This window comes from Nicotiana sylvestris, chromosome 10 (assembly GCF_000393655.2).
Source record: "Nicotiana sylvestris chromosome 10, ASM39365v2, whole genome shotgun sequence".
Classification (NCBI taxonomy): domain Eukaryota; kingdom Viridiplantae; phylum Streptophyta; class Magnoliopsida; order Solanales; family Solanaceae; genus Nicotiana; species Nicotiana sylvestris.
This window is the reverse complement of record NC_091066.1, coordinates 9,110,613-9,132,300: the sequence shown is the minus strand read 5'-3', so window position 1 is coordinate 9,132,300 and position 21,688 is coordinate 9,110,613.

The following is a 21,688-nucleotide window of genomic DNA, read 5'->3' as shown; positions in this document are numbered from 1 at the left end:
TAAAAATATCATACAGACTTGCTCATGTGATCAAATCATCAAAATAACATCAACAACTACGAATTTAATCTCAAATTCATGAAATTACTTAAGAACATTGAAATTTCTATTTTCTCAACTAAAGGTCCGATTTATACCAAACCAACTCTGATTCTTACCAAATTTCATAAATTCAACTTAATTATTATTTTAAACCTGTACCAGACTCCGAAATCAACGTACAAGCCCAATACCATCAAGAACACACATCATTTCATTTCAAAAAGCCTTTATATTTTCTAGCAAATAATTTTCTTTAAAAATTCTTTTCTCGGGTTAGGGACCTCGAAATTCGATTCCGGGCATACGCCCAAGTCCTATATTTTACTACGGACCCTACGGGACCGTCAAATCACGGGTCCGGGTCCGTTTACCAAGAATGTTAACCTAATCAATTTTAAAGGCCAAATTCATTATTTTTCTTAAATTTCACATAAAAGCTTTCTGGAAATACGCACGGACTATGCACGAAAATCGAGGTGAGACAAAAGATATTTTCAAGACCTCGGAACACAGTTTTGACTTCTAAAACAAGAGATAACCTTTAGGGTCATCACATTATCCACCTCTAAAACAACCGTTTGTCCTCGAATGGACATAGAAAAATACCTGAGTCGGTAAAAGGATGAGGATAACAGCTCCACATATCGGACTCGGTCTCTTAGGTCGCTGCCTCAACAGGCTAACCTCTCGACTGCACACGAACTGAAAGGAAATTCTTCGATATTAACTGACGAACCTGCCGGTCTAGAATAGCCACCAACTCCTCCTCATAGGTCAAGTCCTTGTCCAACTGGACAGTGCTGAAGTCTAACACGTGGGATAGATCGCCGTGATACTTTCGAAGCATGGACACATGAAACACTGGATGCACATCTGATAAACTCGGCGACAACACAAGTCTATAAGCCACCTCTCCCACTCTATTAAGGATCTCAAAAGGGCCGATGAACCTAGGGCTTAGCTTGCCCTTCTTCCCAAATCTCATCACGCACTTCATAGGCGACGCCCGAAGTAGCACTCGCTCCCCAATCATGAATGTCACATTGCGAACCTTGCGGTCGACGTAACTCTTTTGCCTGGACTAAGCTTACGAAGCCTATCTTGAATGATCTTAACCTTATCCAAAGCATCCTGAACTAAATCTGCACCCAACAACCGAGCCTCTCCTGGCTCAAACCATCCAACCGACGACCGATACCGCCTACCATATAATGCCTCATAGGGAGCTATCTAGATGCTCGACTGGTAACTATTGTTGTAGGCAAACTCTGCTAATGGAAAGAACTGATCCTAAGAACCTCCAAAGTCAATAACACATGCTCGGAGCATATCTTCCAAAATATGAATAGTACGCTCGGACTATCCGTCCATCTGAGGATGAAATGCCATGCTCAACTCGACCCGAGTACCCAACTCACGCTGAACTGCCCTCCAGAAATGCGAGGTAAACTGCGTACCTCGATCAGAAATGATAGACACGGGCACACCATGAAGACGAACAATCTCCCGGATATAAATTTCTGTCAACCTCTCAGAAGAATAGGAAACTGCCACATGAATGAAGTGTGCCGACTTGGTCAGCTTATCCACAACAACCCATACTGCATCGAACTTCCTCTGAGTCCGTGGGAGTCCAACAATGAAATCCATAATGATACGCTCCCACTTCCACTTAGAATCTCAATTTTTTGAAACAAACCACCAGGTCTCTAATACTCGTACTTTACTTGCTGACAATTCAAATACCGAGCTACATACGCAACAATATCCTTTTTAATCCTCCTCCACCAATAATGTTGCCGCAAGTCCTGCTATATCTTAGCGGCGCCCGGATAAATAGGGTACTGGGAATTATGGGCCTTCTCTAGAATTAACTCACGGAGCCCATCCACATTAGGCACACAAATACGACTCTACATCTTCAAAACTCCATCATTTCCAACTGTAACCTGCTTGGCACCCCCGTGCCGCACCGTGTCCCTAAGGACAAGCAAATGAGAATCATTATACTGTCGATCTCTGATACGCTCAAACAATGAAGAACGAGCGACTGTGCAAGCTAGCACACGGCTGGGCTTAGAAATATCCAACCTTACGAACTGATTAACTAAAACCTGAACATCCAAAGCAAGTGGTCTCTCACCGACCGGAATATATGCAAGGCTGCCCATACTGGCTGACTTCCTACTCAAAGCATCAGCCACTACATTGGCCTTTCCCGGATGATACAAGATGGTGATATTATAGTCTTTCAATAGCTCCAACCACCTCCTCAGCCTCAAATTTAGCTCCTTCTGCTTGAACAAATATTGCAAACTATTGTGATCTGTGAACACCTCACAAGACACGCCATATAAATAATGCCTCCAAATCTTCAGCGCATGAACAATGGCCGCTAGCTCCAAATCATGAACTAGATAATTCTTTTCGTGGATCTTCAACTATCACGAAGCATATGCAATAACCTTGCCATTCTGCATCAACACCGCACCAAGTCCAATACGAGATGCATCACAATACACTATATATGGCCCTGAACCTATAGGCAATACCAACACCAAATCTATAGTCAAAGTTGTCTTGAGCTTTTGAAAGCTTGCCTCACACTCGTCCGACCACCTGAACTAGGTATCCTTCTAGGTCAACCTGGTCATCGGGGCTGCTATAGATGAAAACCCTTCCACAAATTGACGGTAATAGCCCGCCAAACCCAAGAACCTCGGATCTATATGGCTGATGTGAGTCTAGGCCAGTCCTTGACTGCCGCAATCTTCTTAGGATCCACCTGAATATCCTCTGCTAATACAACATGACCCAAGAATGCAACTGAACTCAACCAAAACTCATATTTCGAAAATTTAGCATATAACTGACTGTCCCTCAAAGTCTGGAGAACGACTCGAAGATGTTGCTCATGCTCCTCTTAACTGCGGGAGTAGATCAAAATATCATCAATGAAGACAATCACGAAGGAATCCAAATAAGTCTTGAACACTCGATTCATCAAATCTATGAAAGCTACTAGGGCATTTGTCAACCCAAATGATATCACTAAGAACTCATAATGCCCGTACCGAGTGCAAAAAGCTATATTAGGGACATCGAATGCCCTAATCCTCAACTGATGGTAGCCAGATCTCAAATCAATCTTCGAAAACACTTTGGCACCCTGAAGCTAATCAAATAAATCATCAATCCTCGGCAATGGATACTTTCTTGATTATGACTTTGTTTAACTGCCGATAATCTATGCACATCCTCATCGATCCATCCTTCTTCTTAACAAACAACACCAATGCACCCCAAGGCAAGACACTAGGCCTAATAAAGCCTTTATCAAGCAAGTCTTGCAATAGTTCTTTCAATTCTTTCAACTCTAGCGGGGCCATACGATATGGCGGAATAGAAATAGGCTGAGTGCTTGGAGCCAAATCAATGCAAAAGTCAATATCCCTATCGGGTGGCATCCCCGACAGGTCTATAGGAAATACCTCTGGAAACTCACGAACAATGGGCACAGAATTCATAGAAGGAACCTTAACACTAGAATCATGAACATACCCCAAATAAGCCAAACACCCTTTTTCAACCATACGCCGAGACTTTATATATGAGATAACCCTATTGGTAGAATAATCAGGAGTCTCTCTCCACTCCAAACGAGGCAACCCCGGCAATTCTAAGGTCACGATCTTGGCATGACAGTCCATTATAGTATGATAAGGAGATAACCAATCCATCCCTAAAATGATATCGAAATCTACCATATCGAGAAGTAGCAGATCTACGCTAGTCCCAAGGCCCCCAATAACAATCACACATGAACGATAGGCACGATCTACCATAATAGAATCACCAATCGATGTAGACATACATACAAGAACACTCAAAGAATCATGAGGCACAACTAGATAAGGGGCAAAATACGATGACACATAGGAATATGTGGACCCTGGATCAAATAGAACTAAAGCATCTCTACTGCAAACTGAAACCGTACCTGTGATAACTGTATCGTAGGCCTCAGCCTCAAGTCTGGCTGGAATAGCATAACATCGGGGCTGGGCCCCATCACTCTGAACTACATCCCGAGGACAGCCTCTTGCTGGCTGGCCTCCACCTCTAGCTGCCTGACCTCTACCTCTAACGGAATGACCTCCACCTCTAACGGTCTGACCTCTACCTCTAACACCTCGACCCCTACTTCTAGCTGGCTGAGTGGGCGGTGGAACACTCGGTGCCTGAACCATGGCACGGGAACCCTGATGCTGATAGCTGCTCAGTGCTCGAGGGAAAAATCTAGAAATATGCCTCGTATCGCCACAAGTATAACAAGCCCTCAGCTGCTGGGACTACTAACCCTGATGGCCTGAGTAACCACCCTGAAAACTCTAGAGCGTAGGTGCACTAATAGGAGCTGGTGGTGCACTATAGGGCAACTGATCAGAATACTGCATATGAGAACCACGACCACCTGGAGCACTGTGAGAATCTTGAAGTGCTGAATGAAATGGCTTGGAAGGATGGCCTCTACCAAAGAATCCCTGCTTCCTGACAAGGCACCACTGAACCTGCCAGAATGATGGGGCCTCTTATCAGACCCCTGACCACTTCCTTGTAATAGAACCATCTTAACTCTCCTGGCCACAATGGCCGCATCCTGAAAACAAATCTCGCTCCTTGTCTCCTTAGCCATCTGCAGTCGAATAGGCTAAGTGAGTCCCTTAATGAACCTCCTCACCCTCTCCTTCTCTATGGGAAGTATATTAAGAGCATGACGGGCCAAGGCAATGAATCTAGTCTTGTACCGAGTAACAGTCATAGAACCCTGCTGGAGGCGCTCAAACTGCCTCCGATAGTCCTCCCTTTGAGTGATAGGTAAAAATTTCTCCAGAAATAGCTAAGAGAGATGATCCCAAGTCAAAGTCGTTGACCCAGCTGGTCTAGCCAAACAATAATTCCTCCATCAAGTCTTAGCGGAACCTAACGGACGGAAAGCAGCAAAGTCGACCCTATTGGTCTCCACTATCCCCATATTCCGTAGAACCTCATAACAACTGTCCAAATAGTCCTGGGGATCCTCTAAATATGTACCGCCATAAGTGGTAGTGAAGATCTTGGTGAACCTATCCAACCTCCACAAAGCATTAGCAGACATAGCTGCTCCATCACCAATGTAAGCCACAACACCCGGCTGAACTACCCCAACTGGCTGAGCTGCTGGAGTCTGAAACCGAGGAGCCATCTGCTCTGAAGTACAAGTAACGGGAGTCTGTGCTCCTCCCCCAGCCTAAAAGATAGTTGGTGCTACAACAAGTAACCCTGCTTGGGCGACACTCTCTATAAGGCCCACTAGGCGGACCAAAGCATCTTGGAGTACCGGGGTAGCGATGAACCCCTCTGGGACCTGAGATGGCCCTGCTGGAACGGTCTGGGCTGGAGCCTCCTCCTCAAACTCTACCTGAGGCTCTTCCGCTGGTGTTGCTGCTCTGGGCTGAGCCCTGCCCCCACCTCGCCCTCTAGCACGGCCTTGGCCTCGTCCTCTGCCCCTCGTAGGAGCTACCACTAGGGGCTCGGGCTGCTGATCAGTGGATGAAGAAGCACATAATCTCACCATCTGCGGAAGAACATAGTAGAAGTTCAATTAGCATTAAGAAGTCAAATCGCACGACAGAGAAGAATAGATGTAAAGTTATTCCTAAACTCTGTAGCCTTTAGGGGATAAGCACAGACGTCTCCGTACCAATCCCTCAGACTCTACCTAGCTTGTTCGTGAATTGTGAGACCTAGGCAACCTAGAGCTCTGATGTGGTCTGGGTCATTGTCGACAGGTTGACCAAGTCAACACACTTTATTTCAGTTGCGACCACTTATACTTCAAAGAGGTTGGGTTAGATCTACATTCGGGAGATAGTTTGGTTGCACGGTGTGCCCATTTTGATCATATCAGATAGAGGACCTTAGTTCATTTCACATTTCTGGAGAGCTATTTAGAGCGAGTTTGGGACCCGTATGGAGCTCAACACAAAATTCCATCCTCAGACTGACATACAGTCAGAGTGGACAGTTCAAATTTTGGAGGACATGCTTAGAGCATGTGTGATTGACTTTGGAGGACAGTGGGATCAGTTCTTGCCTTTGGCCGAGTTTGCTTACAACAACAGCTATCGGTCTAGCATCAAGATGGCTCCATTTGAGTCTTTATATGGTCGGCGATATCGTTCTCCTATCGGGTGGTTTGAGCCTGGTGAGGCTAAGTTGTATGGTACAGACTTGGTGAGAGATGCCTTGGAAAAGGTAAAGTTGATTCAGGAAAAGCTTCGCATAGCTCATTCCAAACAGAAGAGATACGCGGATCAGAAGGCGCACAATGTATCATTCATGGTCGGCGAGAAGGCCCTCTTGAAAGTCTCTCTAATGAAGGTATTATGAGATTCGGGAAGAAAGTCAAGTTGAGCCCCAGGTTTATAGGCCCATTTGAGGTGTTGAGGCGAGTTTGGGAGGTTTCTTATGAGCTCGCTTTACCCCCAGCTTATCAGGAGTTCATCCAATTTTCCACGTGTCTATGCTTCGAAAGTATCACGCCGACTTGTCTTATGTGTTAGACTTCAGTACCATTCAGCTAGATGACAGCTTGGGCTATGAGGACGAGCTAGTTGCCATTTTTGATAGACAGGATCACAAGTTGAGATGCAAGAAGATTTATGTAGTAAAGGTCCAGTGTATGGGCCAACCAGTCGAGAAGGCGACCTGGGAGTCCGAGAAGGACATGCAGAGCATATATCAACACTTATTTAGCACTTCAGGTATGAATCTAAACCCGTTCGAGGACGAACATTTGTTTAAGAGGCGGAGAATGTAACGAACTGACCGGTCATTTTGCTTTTTAGAACCCTGTTCCCCTAAATAAGACTTCCTGTACTTTCTTTTACTAATTTATGACTTGCGAGAATGGTTGGTTTAGGATTTGGAAGAGTTTGGGTTGAAATCGGAACACTTGGTTCCTTAAAATTAGCCTAAAAGGACAAGTTTGACTTCGATCAATATTTCGAGTAAACGATATCGAAATCGAGATTTGATGGTTCCAATAGGTTGGTGCAATGATTTCAGACTTGGGAGTATGTCTGGATCAAGTTTTGGATGACTCGGGAGCATTTCGGTGCCTAATAGTGAAAGCTAGTTCTTGAAGAACTTTGAAGTTCCATAAATTTGGTTTGGAGCGAGTTTTGGTGATATCGAGGTCTGAATTGAATTTCGATACTAGGAATAGTTTCGTAATGTTATTTAAGACTGGCATGCAAAATTTGGTACCAATCTGAGTAGTCTAAGTATGATTCGACGCATTTGGAAAACTTTAAGTTCAAAGTTTGATCCAATTTAGTTTTGGGGTATGATTCTTGGTTTCGTTGTTGTTTTTCGTGTTTCGTGAATTCGAGCAAGTCCGTATTATAATTACTGACCTGTTAGTGCCTTTGGACGGGGTCCCGAGTAGCTCGGGTGAGTTTCGGACCCCTCAGAGCTAAATGCATCATACCAGATCTGCCCAGTTCTGGTTTCCTTCTTCACGAATGCGAGGGAACCATTGCGTTCGCATAGAAGGGGTTGGGGCTGGGGAAGAAATTCTCTTCGCGTTCGCAATAGCTATTCCGCATTCGCGAAGGACTGTGTCGGTGACCTTTGCGTCCGCTTGAGGCGACTTGCGTTCGCGTAGAGTAAAGTAGCTGGGCCTGGCCAGCTTTGTTCTTCGCGTTCGCAGAGCAGTTATCACGTTCGCGTAGGTCTAGCCAGGCTAACCTTTGCGTTTGTGAGTCCATGGATGGCTTCGCGATGAAGGCCCTTTAGAAGGCCTGAACCAATAGACTTCGCGAATGCGAGGCCCCTGTTGCGTTCGCGATGAAGGGGGCAGCTAGGCAATAAGTTTTAAAATCGGGACTTAGGCTTAGTTGGGGTCATTTATTGCATCCTTGGGCGATTTTAGAGCTTCCAAAGAGGGGAATTCAACCTAGTAATTGTGAGGTAAGTTGTTCTTACTTAATGTGAGTTTAATACTTAGTTTTTGGGTAGATTAACGCACAAAAATTAGTGAAAATTATGGGATTAGAGTAAAACCTAGGGTTTTGATAAAAACAAGATTTAATCACGAAATTTGTTATGAAATGGAGTAAAAATCACATATTCTTGATCCTTAGGCTATGGCTAATAACATTCTTTAAAAATTTCCGAAATCCGGGCACGTGGGCCCGGGGATGAATTTTAGGAATCTTGTAAATTGATTGGGGAATCACTCTAATGGTTGGGATATGAACGTTTAAGCCTATATTGATTAGTTTCTATGCTATTTGGATAGTTTTGGAGTGTTTGGCAACAAATTGAGGGTTTTGGCTTAAGTTTGGACCGGAAAGTAGTCCGTGAAGTGAGGTAAGTCTCTTTTCTAACCTTGTAAGAGGTAAATTCTCCCCATAGGTGAACTTGATTAATATGTGATTAATTGTGGGGACTACGTACGCACGAGGTGACGAGAGTTCGTACGTAGCTACTATTTCTGATATTGTCCGGGTAGTTCTAGGATCACACTATGCTTTGTGGACATTACTATTGATTTATGTGTGCTAATTGTAAGGAAGTAAGTAAGTTGAAGGAAATCTAAAGATTTAAAAGACTTCAAGAGAATTGTCTTAGCTTGTTGGAAAAAGGAATCAAATTAGTGTTGTATTTTAAATGATAAAAATTATGTTTTACCGCGTCGCATGAATGATTCGCGAGCGGGGTTGTGTGTTCTTACCGCGTCACATGTATGATTCGCGAGTGGGGTGAATAGATTCATCTATGGTTCGTGCCGTTCAACCCTTGGCAGTGCACAGATTACTTTTATGTTGGATCGGGCCGATCGTCCTTGGTGGTAATTGTGTGTGATAATGGAACTGGAACCTCTTATAATTCTTATGATTTGTTGTTTGAAATGCCACTTGTTTTAAAGGAAGGAAATGCCTAGATTTATTAATTGATGAGAAGATTTTTAGTACTACCTCTTATTTGAACTTGTTTCTATCTGTGTACATTGTGAATTGAAATATTGAACTTTATATTATCACCTTATTGACCCTAGTAAGTATCAAGTCGACCCCTCGTCACTACTTCTTCGGGGTTAGACTAGATACTTACTAGGTACATATTGTTTATGTACTCATACTACGTTTTCTGTACTTAATTGTACAGGATTTGAGGTAGGTGCATCTGGCTACCCTACTGGTGCGCATTGTTGATATTTGGTCGAGATTCCACGGTGAGCTACTCCTTTTCGATGCCGTTCAGCGGCATGATGGAGTCTCTCCTTTGTTTTTGACTGTCTATTTTATTTCAGGCAGTAGGATGAATGTATTCATTTGTATATTCTACTAGATACCCATATACTTGTGACACCAGGTCTTAACACACACACCAGTAGACTCTTCTTTTTGCATGTAATCACTTAATTATGACATCATTTGGTCTCTTCAGTTTTAAATTTGCGTAACTATTTATCATTATTGAATATTTAGTTTTTAACTAAGTATATGTTGGAAATGTTTTGGTAAAATAAATTGAACCCACCAGTTTGGTTAAGTTTGGCTTGCCTAACCTCGATGTTGGGTGTCATCGCGACCTAGATTGGAAATTGGGTCGTGATAACTTGGTATCAAAGCACTAGGTTCACGTAGGTCTCACAAGTTATGGGCAAACCTGGTAAAGTCTTGCGAATCGGTACAAAGACGTCTGTACTTATCTTCGAGAGGCTATAGGGTGTTAGGAAACTACTCTTTAATCATCTTCTATCGTGCAGTTGATGGTATACTAAATTTTCCTTCTTCTATTCTCTTATAGATGGTGAGGATGCGCACAACAGATGTTCCAGACCCCAGAGGAGTTGCTCCCCCCGTTGCTAGAGGTTGAGGTAGAGGCCGGGGGAGGGCACCGACCCGAGGTAGGGGTCGAGGGCATCCCAAAGCTGCCCCAGTTGCACCACCGGCGGATCCAGCAGGGGATCCCATTATTGAGGAGCAGGGCGAGGTGCCAGCAGCAGCACCTGCTCTAGCGGATTTCATGACGGCACCAGGCTTCCAGGAGGTCATGGGCCGTATGCTGCGGTTCATGGACTCTATGACCCAGGCTGGTTTATTTTCAGCGGACCCAGCCACATCTCAAGCAAGAGGAGGAGAACAAACCCCTACTGCTCAGACTTTTGGGCACGCAGTTGCCGTACATTAGACTCCGGGTACTCTACCTGCGGGTGGTGTTCAGTTAGTTGCCGCAGCGGCACCTGAGCCTGGACCAACTGCGGACGGCGATACGTAGAAGTTATTGGACAAATGGACTAGGCTACACCCTCCTATCTTCGAAGGCGAGTGTCATGAGGATGTCCAGGATTTTATTGATAGGTGCAGGGATAGACTGCACAACATGAGGATATTGGAGTCCCATGGATTAGATTTCACCGCCTTCTAGTTAAAGGGTAGGGCCCGTAGATGGTGGCAGTCTTACCTTCTCGGCAGACTAACAGGTTCTCCTCCAATAACTTGGGGTCAGTTTACACAGCTTCTTTTGGATAGATATATTCCACCGTATCAGAGGGAAGAGTTACAGTGTTAGTTTGAGCAGCTCGAGCAGGGTCAAATGTCTGTGACCGACTATGAGGTGAGGTTCTCTGAGTTGTCTCCCCATGCACTCATGATACTTCCTGTCATACCTCGTTTTTCTACCCCGAAAGGGGTATAGGGAGTTTTTCCAATTTAAGTGACAATAACTGAAACGAGATTATTTATATTTATTCAGAGTCGCCACTTGGGATAATTTATGGTGTCCCAAGTCACCAGTTTAAAATTCCGAATCTAGGAAAATTGACTCTGTTTTAAAGTTCGCGAAACACAAAAATCTCGGTAAGGAATTCTGTTAACCCGGGATAATGTGTTAGGCATTCCCGGGTTCCATGATTTTAGCACGGTCGCTCAACTATTATTATTGGCCTAATTATCTGATTAATTAAACATTTAAGACCTATGTGGATTTTATTCCTTTTAAGCGCTTCTAACATTTACAGAATTATTTTCTGGAACAAGGCATGATGTCGTACACTAGTCGTTTTGGTACGCATTGCAAACCGCGTTACATCAAATGCACCCGCGATTTACAACGTGTTTATTTTATTAATATTATTCAAAATTATGGTAGGGTTACATGAAATGCACACTCGAGTTTGGGGTTTATGTATCGTGACCATGCCACGGGAACCATACCCATGGCCATGATGATTATTATTCGCGCCTAAAGCAAATGATATTAGCATACAAATAAGAAAATCAATTTGAAATCAACAGAATTACTTAAATTTAGACTAGAAAAGTAATTAATTAGTGAAAATAATTGAGATTTAATTACCAGCCAGTGGTCGAAGAAGCAAAAAAACCCAAGTTGGATCAGCAAGCATAGCCCTCCAATACTAAAGACCGCCAGAAGTTGGATAAGATGAGCAAATCTCGCCATTGATGAACCAACAATTAAACATCCATATATATAAGAAATTAGCCCACTAAAACTCAACCCAATTCCAAGCAATGTGTTTAAACCGGTAGGCACTGATATTGTGGAAAACGAAAATGCAAAGTTCGATAACACCCTCAAATGCAGAATTTTATATTTCTTCCATTGATGAACAAAGTCACAATTTTCAACTCAAACAGGCTAAATAGAGCAAAGGTTGTCGAATGAAAAACTAAAGCTATTAAACCAAAACGCCAAATTCTATGTATTAATCGACCATTTTCGGAACCTAATTTAGAGAGCTTAGCTTGAAGGCCAACACAATAAGAAGGATCTAACATGGATAGGTTCAGACAATGAGATTAAGCTTACAATCCAAAAAGCACAAGACATAGACATAACTTTCAATTAATTTTCATTAGGATGCTAATTTTAACACAAGAGATACGAGAACGAGATGAACCTGTCAACTTTTAATTAATTTTCCAGCAAATTACAGAGGTTAAAATGAGTCGAGTTTAACGAATCCGCAACAAAAAGATCTCAATCAGAACCTTCAAGAGAAACAGGAAATCTCAATCTTCGACCTCGAACGACCTCGAATCAGTCAAATCTCATCTTTGAAACCCAAAAATCCAGAATTTCTGTTCGGAATTTGTCTACAAAATTCGAAATTCAAAAGAAGCAGAATTTTTGTATGTGAGTTTTTTTCCTTATTTTTCACACGAGAATGTGAGTGTGTGTGTTTTGTGAAGAAGATGACAATGAGGGGTGCTGAAGGTTGTGAAATCAAGAAGAACGGTGGGGGGGTCTCCTATGGGCTCCTATGGTTCTCTCTGGTTTTGTTGCTTTTTCCAGATCCTAAAGAACGGCCCTCTTCTCTTGGTTTTTATGGATAATACAAAACTCTGTGTTTCTTCGACGCTTAGCATTTGTATGACAAGAGAATCATCATTCTTAAAAGTTTTATTGCTGTCCACATCAGAAAACTTAAAGGCAAACTAGAAATACACAAAATCACACTTAATGTCTCTCTTCCTTGGTGTAGAAGATGATATACAAGATCTTTTTTTTTATCAGAAATGGATGCCTCCTCTCTTAGGTCTTAGGTGTTACTCTTAAGATAGGGATTTTCTAGGTTAGGTCTAAGTCTAGGGTTATTATTTTTAATGTCTTTCTAGGGTTTTAGGGGTATTGGGCTTGTGTTATTATGGTCTAGATCCGAATTGGGCCAAATTTTTGCTAAATTTACCTTTAAAAATGACCCTTTAACTCTACTAGTCTAAAAAATATTAATTCCTAAATTAATAACTATAAAATTGTGAAATTATTCCTAATTAATTAAAGTAAAATTAAAAATTAAAAGTGAAACCATTTTATATCAGTAAGTTAAATAAAAGAAAATATTTTTGTAATTTTCATTTTTGTGACAAAATAAAGTAAAAGAGTCAAAACTAATTGAAATAGCGATATTAGGCCTAAACTAAATATTTAAATGCTAAAATATGTAAAATCTTGGGGAGGGTAAAAAATCAATGTCTACAGCTTCCCCTCTTTGACTGGAAACACGAAATATTTTCAGACAAAGAACGACGAGACAAGTTTTTTTTGACCCGACCATTATTTAGAGAGACCAAAAGATAAAGAAAGGAGAATGTGATCGAGCCCTGGTATTTGAGCTGCCTACATATCCTTGGCTATAAAGGAATCAAGCCATGTATAGTTCAGAAGTAGGAACAGTGATGGAGTGTACCGAGGTGGAGAGCCGATTGCGGTGCCGTTCTGTCGAGGTTCCGGTCCGCGGTCCTGTTATTACATCAAAAATCAAGACTAAAAAGACTAACTAAGCCTATTATCTATGAGTTACAAGATTCCTATCTATGAGTCTTCTGAAGCTTGATCTTGAGTCTTGGTTGGTTCTTCATGCGGACTCTGATTTGAATCTTGATGCTTGTTAGCTGCAGGTGTTAGTTCATTCTTCCACAGCTTCTTCGGATCAAGACCGGACATGCAGTGTTTGTGACTTCTGCCATGTCTTGAGCAGCTCACATCTTTCATCCGCTTATGCATTTGGATTCACTTCCCCTTTTTTTCTTGGATTGAGACTTCTTCTTTGGTCATCTCAAACCCCCGTGCCTCGAGGTAAAACCTTATTCTTCAGGCAACTCGTGCTACCTCCGATTTGAAACTTGAAATGAATTCTGAAATGATTTCCCTTGTTCTCCAGGTGGGCGCCTGCTACTGACTTAAAACTTGAAATAGTCCCGAAACGAATTCCCTTGCTCTCCAGGTGGGTGCCTGTAATCAAAACAATCAAATAAAAAAATATTTCTGCCCCAGTTTGCACTCGGAAGATTTGTGAGTTGTTAGCAAAACTGTAAACCACTTATGCTATTGATGCAATGATGAGAGTAAACTAAAGACTCGACTAGGATGTGTGTCTCCTGTGAGTAAAACTAAGAAACTTGACTAGCGAATGCATCTACTAAAAATAAAACCTGAATGACCCAGATTAGGAAGTGTGTCTCATAGGGAGGAAATCTCAATTTAGGAAGTGCATCTCATAGGGAGGAAATCTCAATTTAGGAAGTGCGTCTCCTAAAAGAATAACTTGAAAGACCTTGATTACGAAATGCATCTCCTATGGGTGAAACTTCAATGACTCACACTATGAAGTGCATCTCCTAGGAATGAACTTAAATGACCCAAACTAGGAAGTGCGTCTCCTAGGGGCAAAATCTTAATTTAGGAAGTGTGTCTCATAAAACAAAATATAACTTGATAGACCCAAACTAGGAAGTGTGTCTCCTAGGGGTGGAACTGCAATGACTCAAACTAGGAAGTGCGTCTCCTAGGAATGAACTTAAATGACCCAAAACTAGGAAGTGCGTCTCCTAGAGGTAAAGTCTCAATTTAGGAAGTGCGTCTCCTAAACAAAATATAACTTGAAAGACCCATACTAGGAAATGCGTCTCCTAGGGTTGGAACTGCAATGACTCAAACTAGGAAGTGCGTTTCCTAGGAATGAACTTAAATGACCCAAAACTAGGAAGTGTGTCTCCTAGGGGTAAAGTCTCAATTTAGGAAGTGCGTCTCCTAAAATAAAATATAACTTGAAAGACACAGACTATGAAGTACGTCTCCTAGGGGTGGAACTTCAATGACTCAAACTAGGAAGTGTGTCTCCTGAGAATGAACTTAAATGACCCAAAACTAGGAAGTGCGTCTCCTAGAGGTAAAGTCTCAATTTAGAAAGTGTATCTCTTAAAACAAAATATAAATTGAAAGACCCAGACTAGGATGTGTGTCTCTTAGGGGTGGAACTTCAATGACTCAAACTAGGAAGTGCGTCTCCTAGGAATGAACTTAAATGACCCAAAACTAGGAAGTGCGTCTCCTAGAGGTGAAATCTCAATTTAGGAAGTGTGTCTCATAAAGCAAAAATATAACCTGAAAGACCCAGACTAGGAAGTGCGTCTCCTAGGGGTAAAATTAAGACTCAAACTAGGAAGTGCGTCTCCTATATGTGAACTTAAATAACACAAACTAGGAAGTTCATCTCCTATGGATAAAACTCAATTTAGGAAGTGCGTCTCGTAAAAGTATATCCTGAAAAACCCAAACTAGGAAGTGCATCTCATAGGGGTGAAATTTCAATGACTTAAACTAGGAAGTGCGTCTCCTATGAATGAACTTAAATGACCCAAAACTAGGAAGTACGTCTCCTAAAAGTATATCCTGAAAAACTCAGACTAGGAAGTGCGTCTCCTAGGGGTGAAACTTCAATAACTCAAACTAGGAAGTGCGTATCTTAGGAATGAATTTAAATGACCAAAGCTAGGAAGTGCGTCTCCTAACAAGTATAATATGAAAGACCCCTACTAGGAAGTGCATCTCCTAACGGGTAAAACTTCAATGACTCCAACTAGGACATGCGTCTCCTAGGGATGAATTTAAATGACCAAAACTAGGAAGTGCGTCTCCTAGGGGTGAAATCTCGATTTAGGAAGTGCGTCTCCTAGGGGTAAAACCTCAGTGACTTGAACTCATATGATCCAAACTAGGAAGTGCTTCTCCTAGGGGTAAAATCTCAATTTAGGAAGTGCGTTTCCTAAAACAAAAATATACTGAAAGACCCAGACTAGGAAGTGCGTCTCCTAGGGGTAAACCCTTTGACCTAAAACTAGGAAGTGTATCTCCTAAAGAAATAAAATCTGAAAAACCCAAACTAGGAAGTGCGTCTCCTAGATTTGAGATTGAGCTTGAGGAAAACTATAAAAGAAGCTTGACTTGACTAAAAATTGACCCTATTCTCCAGGCGGGACCCCTGAACTAGAGATGTTAAGGAAAATTTAAAAACTGACCCTATTCTCCAGATGAGACCCCTGAACTTTAAGAGAAGCTAAATATTTAAATCTTAAGAAAACTAGCAACTAACCCTATTCTCCAGGCGGGACCCCTGAACTTAAGGAAAACTAAGACTAACAACTTAAGGGAACTGAAAACTGACCCTATTCTCTAGGAGAGATCCCTGAACTCAAGGAAAACTAAAGACTAACCACTTAAGAAAATTAAAATGACCCTATTCTCCAGGCGGGACCCCTGAACTCAAGGAATGCTAAAGATTAATAATTTAAGGAAACTAAAACTAACCCTATTCTACAGGCGGGACCCCTGAACTTCAGGAAAACTAACAACTCTTCTGACTAGGGAGAATGCCTAGGAGGTAATAGTTATCTCAACTAGGGGAACGCCTAGCAAGTAAAAACCTTCTCAAACAATCTTTGTGCTGACCAGATTTAGGCACTGCACTTGAAAAATTCAAGCTTCCAAGCTTTGATTTGGACATAGTCTTCGTCCCTATTTTAAATAAAGAAACTTGTGAGTTTAAACATGGTGGTTGGTTTGTGGCCTTGACTTTGAGGGCGATTGCTCCTTCACTTGCCATGATAACTTGATTTCAACTTGAAAGACCTTGCTTGTTTATTGACTAACCACTTTATTTGTCACCCTTATCACAGAAAAATACCTCTGATCCGCTCAAACCCAATACCTATCTGTTGCATTTTGCTCATGAATTGATGTATACTGAATCTTTGCATTTCACATGAATCCCAAAGCACGTTGATTTTTACCAACTCAATGCGCATACTATTCTTTCCTGACTTATGCCACTTTGATGTGCAAGCCAGATTCCGTTTTGTGCAACTAGAAAGCGGGTGGCATATTTTGAAGTCATTTCTCACTTGTTTTGACCGAACAGACTCAAGAAGGGGAAGTAAATAAAACAAAAAGAACAGAGTAAAGGACAATAGAAAGAGATAATACCTAACAAAAAAGTTACAAAGTAGAAACTTATCAGATGTGGATACCAACTCTAATGACCATGACATGCACCTTTGGATTAAGTGGCCTAATCTGTCAAGCAAGTCTAATGTTCACCTCTTGTTGTACCTCTGAGCTGTGAAACTGAGCTTCCATGCTCCGATTATCCTATCTGATTCACGGTCCTTATTCGACTTGTAGTGCCCGAAGGGTTTTCACCATCAAGCCTCTCTCATTTTATTCTTTCTCTCAACTTACCGTCGCCTTATGGTGCCTGTGAAGGTTTTCACCGATAAGACTCTTTCATTTGATCTTATTTTTATTCTGCAGATGACAAGGCATTAACCACGATAGAAATGTCTCCTAGCATGTCTGACTCGGCACTCTCAAAGATTATCTGGGAGGTCTTTTGGACTGTAATGTGGCTTTTGGACATGGTTAGAAAGAAGTGATATCATAAAGGCTCAAAATAACTAAAACAACAGGGTTAATTTATCTACAACTTTTGGAATCCATTATAAAAACTTTACCCCAATTTCTCAAACAAGAGATTTTGGTTCTTTCTTCTTTTTTTAGATGGAATTTCTAAGAAAAACTGTCACACTCTTGACTTTGTAGGATTATGACATATTTTATTTGGTGCGACCGAACCTTAAGGCTGCCTACGTATCTTGTGGTGATAAGAATCAGGTCGAACGTAGTTCAAAAGGATGCTTTCTTTTTGTTGCTATATTTTTTCTTTTCTTTCTCTTTTTTTTTCTTTGAAATTTCTTTTCGGATGAACTTTCTAAAACAAACCTATGAGGACATGAATTTTTTTTATTTTTCTAAACTTGATTCCAAAATTGGGGAGGTCAAGAAAATTAACATAGGCTCAAAAGGGGTACTGACTGGTATAAAGTGTTTGGGTAGCTGAAAGAGGGCCTCCCAATCCCTGAAAATGCCAAATACAACACATGTAACTTAAAAATGGAAAAGGAAGAGCACGCACGACATTTCTTTTATAGCTTCGGCATTGATATCACTGATATACTTTCCATTTTTAGTGCCTTGTCAAGTACAGAACTCTCATTGGGTGATTTCTTCTTCACGATGGATACCCTCCGTTTGCTTGGAGCAAACTCCCTTGATTTTATCTTGTAAATTGAGGTGTACTTGAACTCAAAACTGCTCACTTCAAATTGTCTGGGATGCACTCTTCTTTAACGAATTCTTGTCATCCTATTAACTTCCCAAATTATCTGCCCCAGTTTCACACAGTTCGGGCTTTAAATGATCTCACAATGTCCAAATATGTACTTATTTCCCTCAAACGTCCCTATCATCTTCAAAATTATTGCATTGCTTCATAATTAGACTAACTTTTAAAACGAGGCATAGAATTATACGTGCATTTCATGTCACTAGAGACAACATGAAAAGAACTATAAAAGGAAAAGGGAACTAAACAAAAACTGACTAGAATAACAGAAAACAGGAAATTACATTAGATAGAGGGTCTGAGGGTTTGAACAACAAAACAAGCAAAATAAATTGGGGTTACAACCCTGGAACAAAACTAGACAACACTAAATGAGCTACTACGACTAAACAAACTAGTCAAAATAAAAGGATAGACGGGTTTGAGTCACAAGACATTATCCAGATTATAACCCTGAAATAACCCAGACAACAGAAATAACAACAAAATAAACCACCAAGACTCCTCCCCGACTAGCCAAGAAAGGAGCGTCTTTCCAATTACCAAGCTCGACCTCTTATCCACTGAGTTCCACATCAATATTACCAAGACCATTACCAATTTCAGTATCATTAACTTCAGTCAGCAAGTTCCCAAAAGGATTCTCATACTCTCTGTCATCATGCATCACAATTGTCCCTTCTTGAATCATTCTTTCTATTTCCCTTTTCAAAGCACGAAAATCTTCAATGCTATGCCCTTGGACATTAGAGTGGTACATGCACCGTACAATAGGATCAAAACCTTTTGCATATGGGTCCGGAGTATAGCCGAGGAGCGGCTCAATCAGGCCAGAATGCTTTAACTTTTCAAACAAGCTTGTATAGGACTCTCAGATTGGCGTGAAACTATTTCTTTGCCTTTTTCCCCTCCCTGCCCCTATTTTCTAGGTTTGTTGGGTGCTCGAAAATGGTGTGAAGGCAAAAATGCATTATGCGGTAGTGGCGCTCTCCATAGGGAGTGACCTGGTGGTTGGACAGATGACCAGACATTGTTCAGAGTATAATACTGAGGTGGATTATGTGGAGCTCGGGGATAGGTTTGGGGTTGGGGTTAAGGCTGAGTATATTGGTGAGGCGGACCCGTTGGACCATGTCGTGATCCTGAGACAACCATGGCAACATTATCATGTTCCTTCTGACCCAGCAAGCTTCCTGTGTCATTCTGAATTGCTTGTGTTGTGGCTTTTAAAGCAGAATAACTCATGATCTTGTTCGACTTCATCCCATCTTCTACCATTTCTCCCATTTTTATCATTTCATTAAAAGACTTACCTATCGCCGAGACCAGATAACCAAAGTAAGTAGGCTCCAAGGTCTAAAGAAGTCAATCCACCATTTCATCTTCCTTCATTGGAGGGTCGACTCGTGCCGCCTGCTCTCTCCACCAGAAACCATACTCCCTGAAGCTCTCACCGAGATTTTTCTCTACCTTAGTCAAGGATAGGCGATCTAGGACAATTTCTACGTTGAACTGGAAATGCCGAGGGAAAGCTTAAACCAAGTCATCCCAAGTGTACCACCTGTTGTTATCCTGGTAGATGTACCATTCCAACGCTATACCACTTAAACTTTGACTAAACTATGCCATCAACAATTCATTATTCCCCCTAGCGCCCCTCATTTTGCTGCAAAATCCTTTTAAGTGGGCCACGGGGTCTCCATCCCCGTCATACAAGTAAAATTTGGGCATTTTGAATTCGACAGGCAGCTGGACATCGGGAACAAGCACAGATCCTTATATGCCACACTCACATGGCCACCTAACCCTTGCATATTTCTCAGCGACTGCTCCAAGCTCTTTACCTTCTAAATATCTCCTCTTTCTCCGTGTTTTTGGGCGGCTTCTCAGTTTCGACGGGGAGTTCAAAGTGAGGATTATAGGAGTAGCGATCTGGGACTTTGAAGGTTGGTTCTAGAGCATAGTATTGGGCATCGGGGACTTTGAACCCAGTCTCACTAGAGGATCGCGGAAAAGTAGCTGGTGGAGGAGCTACAAAAAGATGAGTGGTCAAATGAGCGGGATATGAGGTGATTTTGGCGGGTAGAGTGTGAAAAGGTTGTGGGGAGATATCAGCAGTAGTGGGAATCTAGATTTGTGACAGTGGTAGAATTGTGACAAGACTTTCAGGGTAGTTAGTGGGAAATAATGGTGGAGGACGCCCACTAATCCAGGCTTGGTATATTTTGGCCATCTGTCCTTTCAACCTTAAGACCTCTTCTTTCAACTCAAATTCTGACTCAACAATCTCCTTAGACGGATCAATAACACCCGTATCCAAGTCTTTGCTAGCCATGACTAACTTGCTCTTTGACCTTATGTTATATGGAAGAGTTATCAGTTTAAGAACCGCAAACCAACCACCCTTCTGCTCAATGAAGATAACAAAAGGAACAAAATGGGGTCATCATGTTAGCATTAGGGCACTTAATATCACATTGCGTGCAATACACCTAGCAACAATTAATGATTCTAGAATGACTTCGAGGGTCACAAGGTCGCTTGGCATCATCCCAATTTGTTCATCTCGATCTTCTCTTTTTTTTTTCTAGCACTTCTTGGCTTGCTCATTTTCCTTCCTCTTTCTTTTTCTTTTTTTAATTATCACTCTTTTCTTTCCTCTCATTTCTCACATCCCATAATTTCATCTCTTTTTTTTGTTACCCTTTTTTTTCCTTTTAACTTAAAAAAATGATTCGATTGAACCCTATGTAGGTTGCCTACGTATCATGACGCCGCATGAATCAGATCTTTGCGTAGTTCGGAAAATCGAGAATAGACTAAACCAAACTAAATTCTCTTTTTTTTTTTTTACCTTAATGACTATTCTGATGAGAAAAGAGAAATAAAAAAACAAATCTTTTTTTTAAAATTTTCTAGACTTAATGTTCTATAACCTATTCTAAACTCAAGCTTAAACGAGCATATATCTTTTCTTTTTGAAACAGATACTCTATGAGTAATTATTAAGGAAAAAAAACCATAGAAGAGAAAAATATTATATTTATTATTATTATTTTCTTGATTTTCTTTTATAGGAAGAAAATCTAAAGAATAAACCGAAGAAAAATATTTTAAATTTTCATTTGATACCCTAAAGAAAAGTTTCGAAAGGATAAATGAGAAAAAAAAAGAAAAAAATATTTTTGGATTTTGGTTTTTGATTACCTAAGGGAGGAACGCTAAGGATAAACAAAAGACAAAGTATGTTTTTTATATATATAATGTCCTAAAGTTCTAGTAAAAATAAAAAGAATATATATATATATTTTTTTTATTTTTAATTTCCCAAAGAAGAACCTCAAAAAGAAAATCTTTTTGTTTTTTTTTTGTATTTTTTGGAATTAATATCTTAAAGAAAACTTCTAAAGAGGTAACAAAAGAAAATTCTTTTTTTTTTTGAATTTTTAGTCTTAATATACTAAAGGAAATATAAAAGCAATTTTTTATTTTGAGTTCTAGACATTAATTTCCTAAAGGAAAACCACCTCAAAAGATTATTTTTTTCAATTTCTAGAACTAGTATTCTAAAGAAAACTTCTATCGGAAATATAAAAATGCAAAATC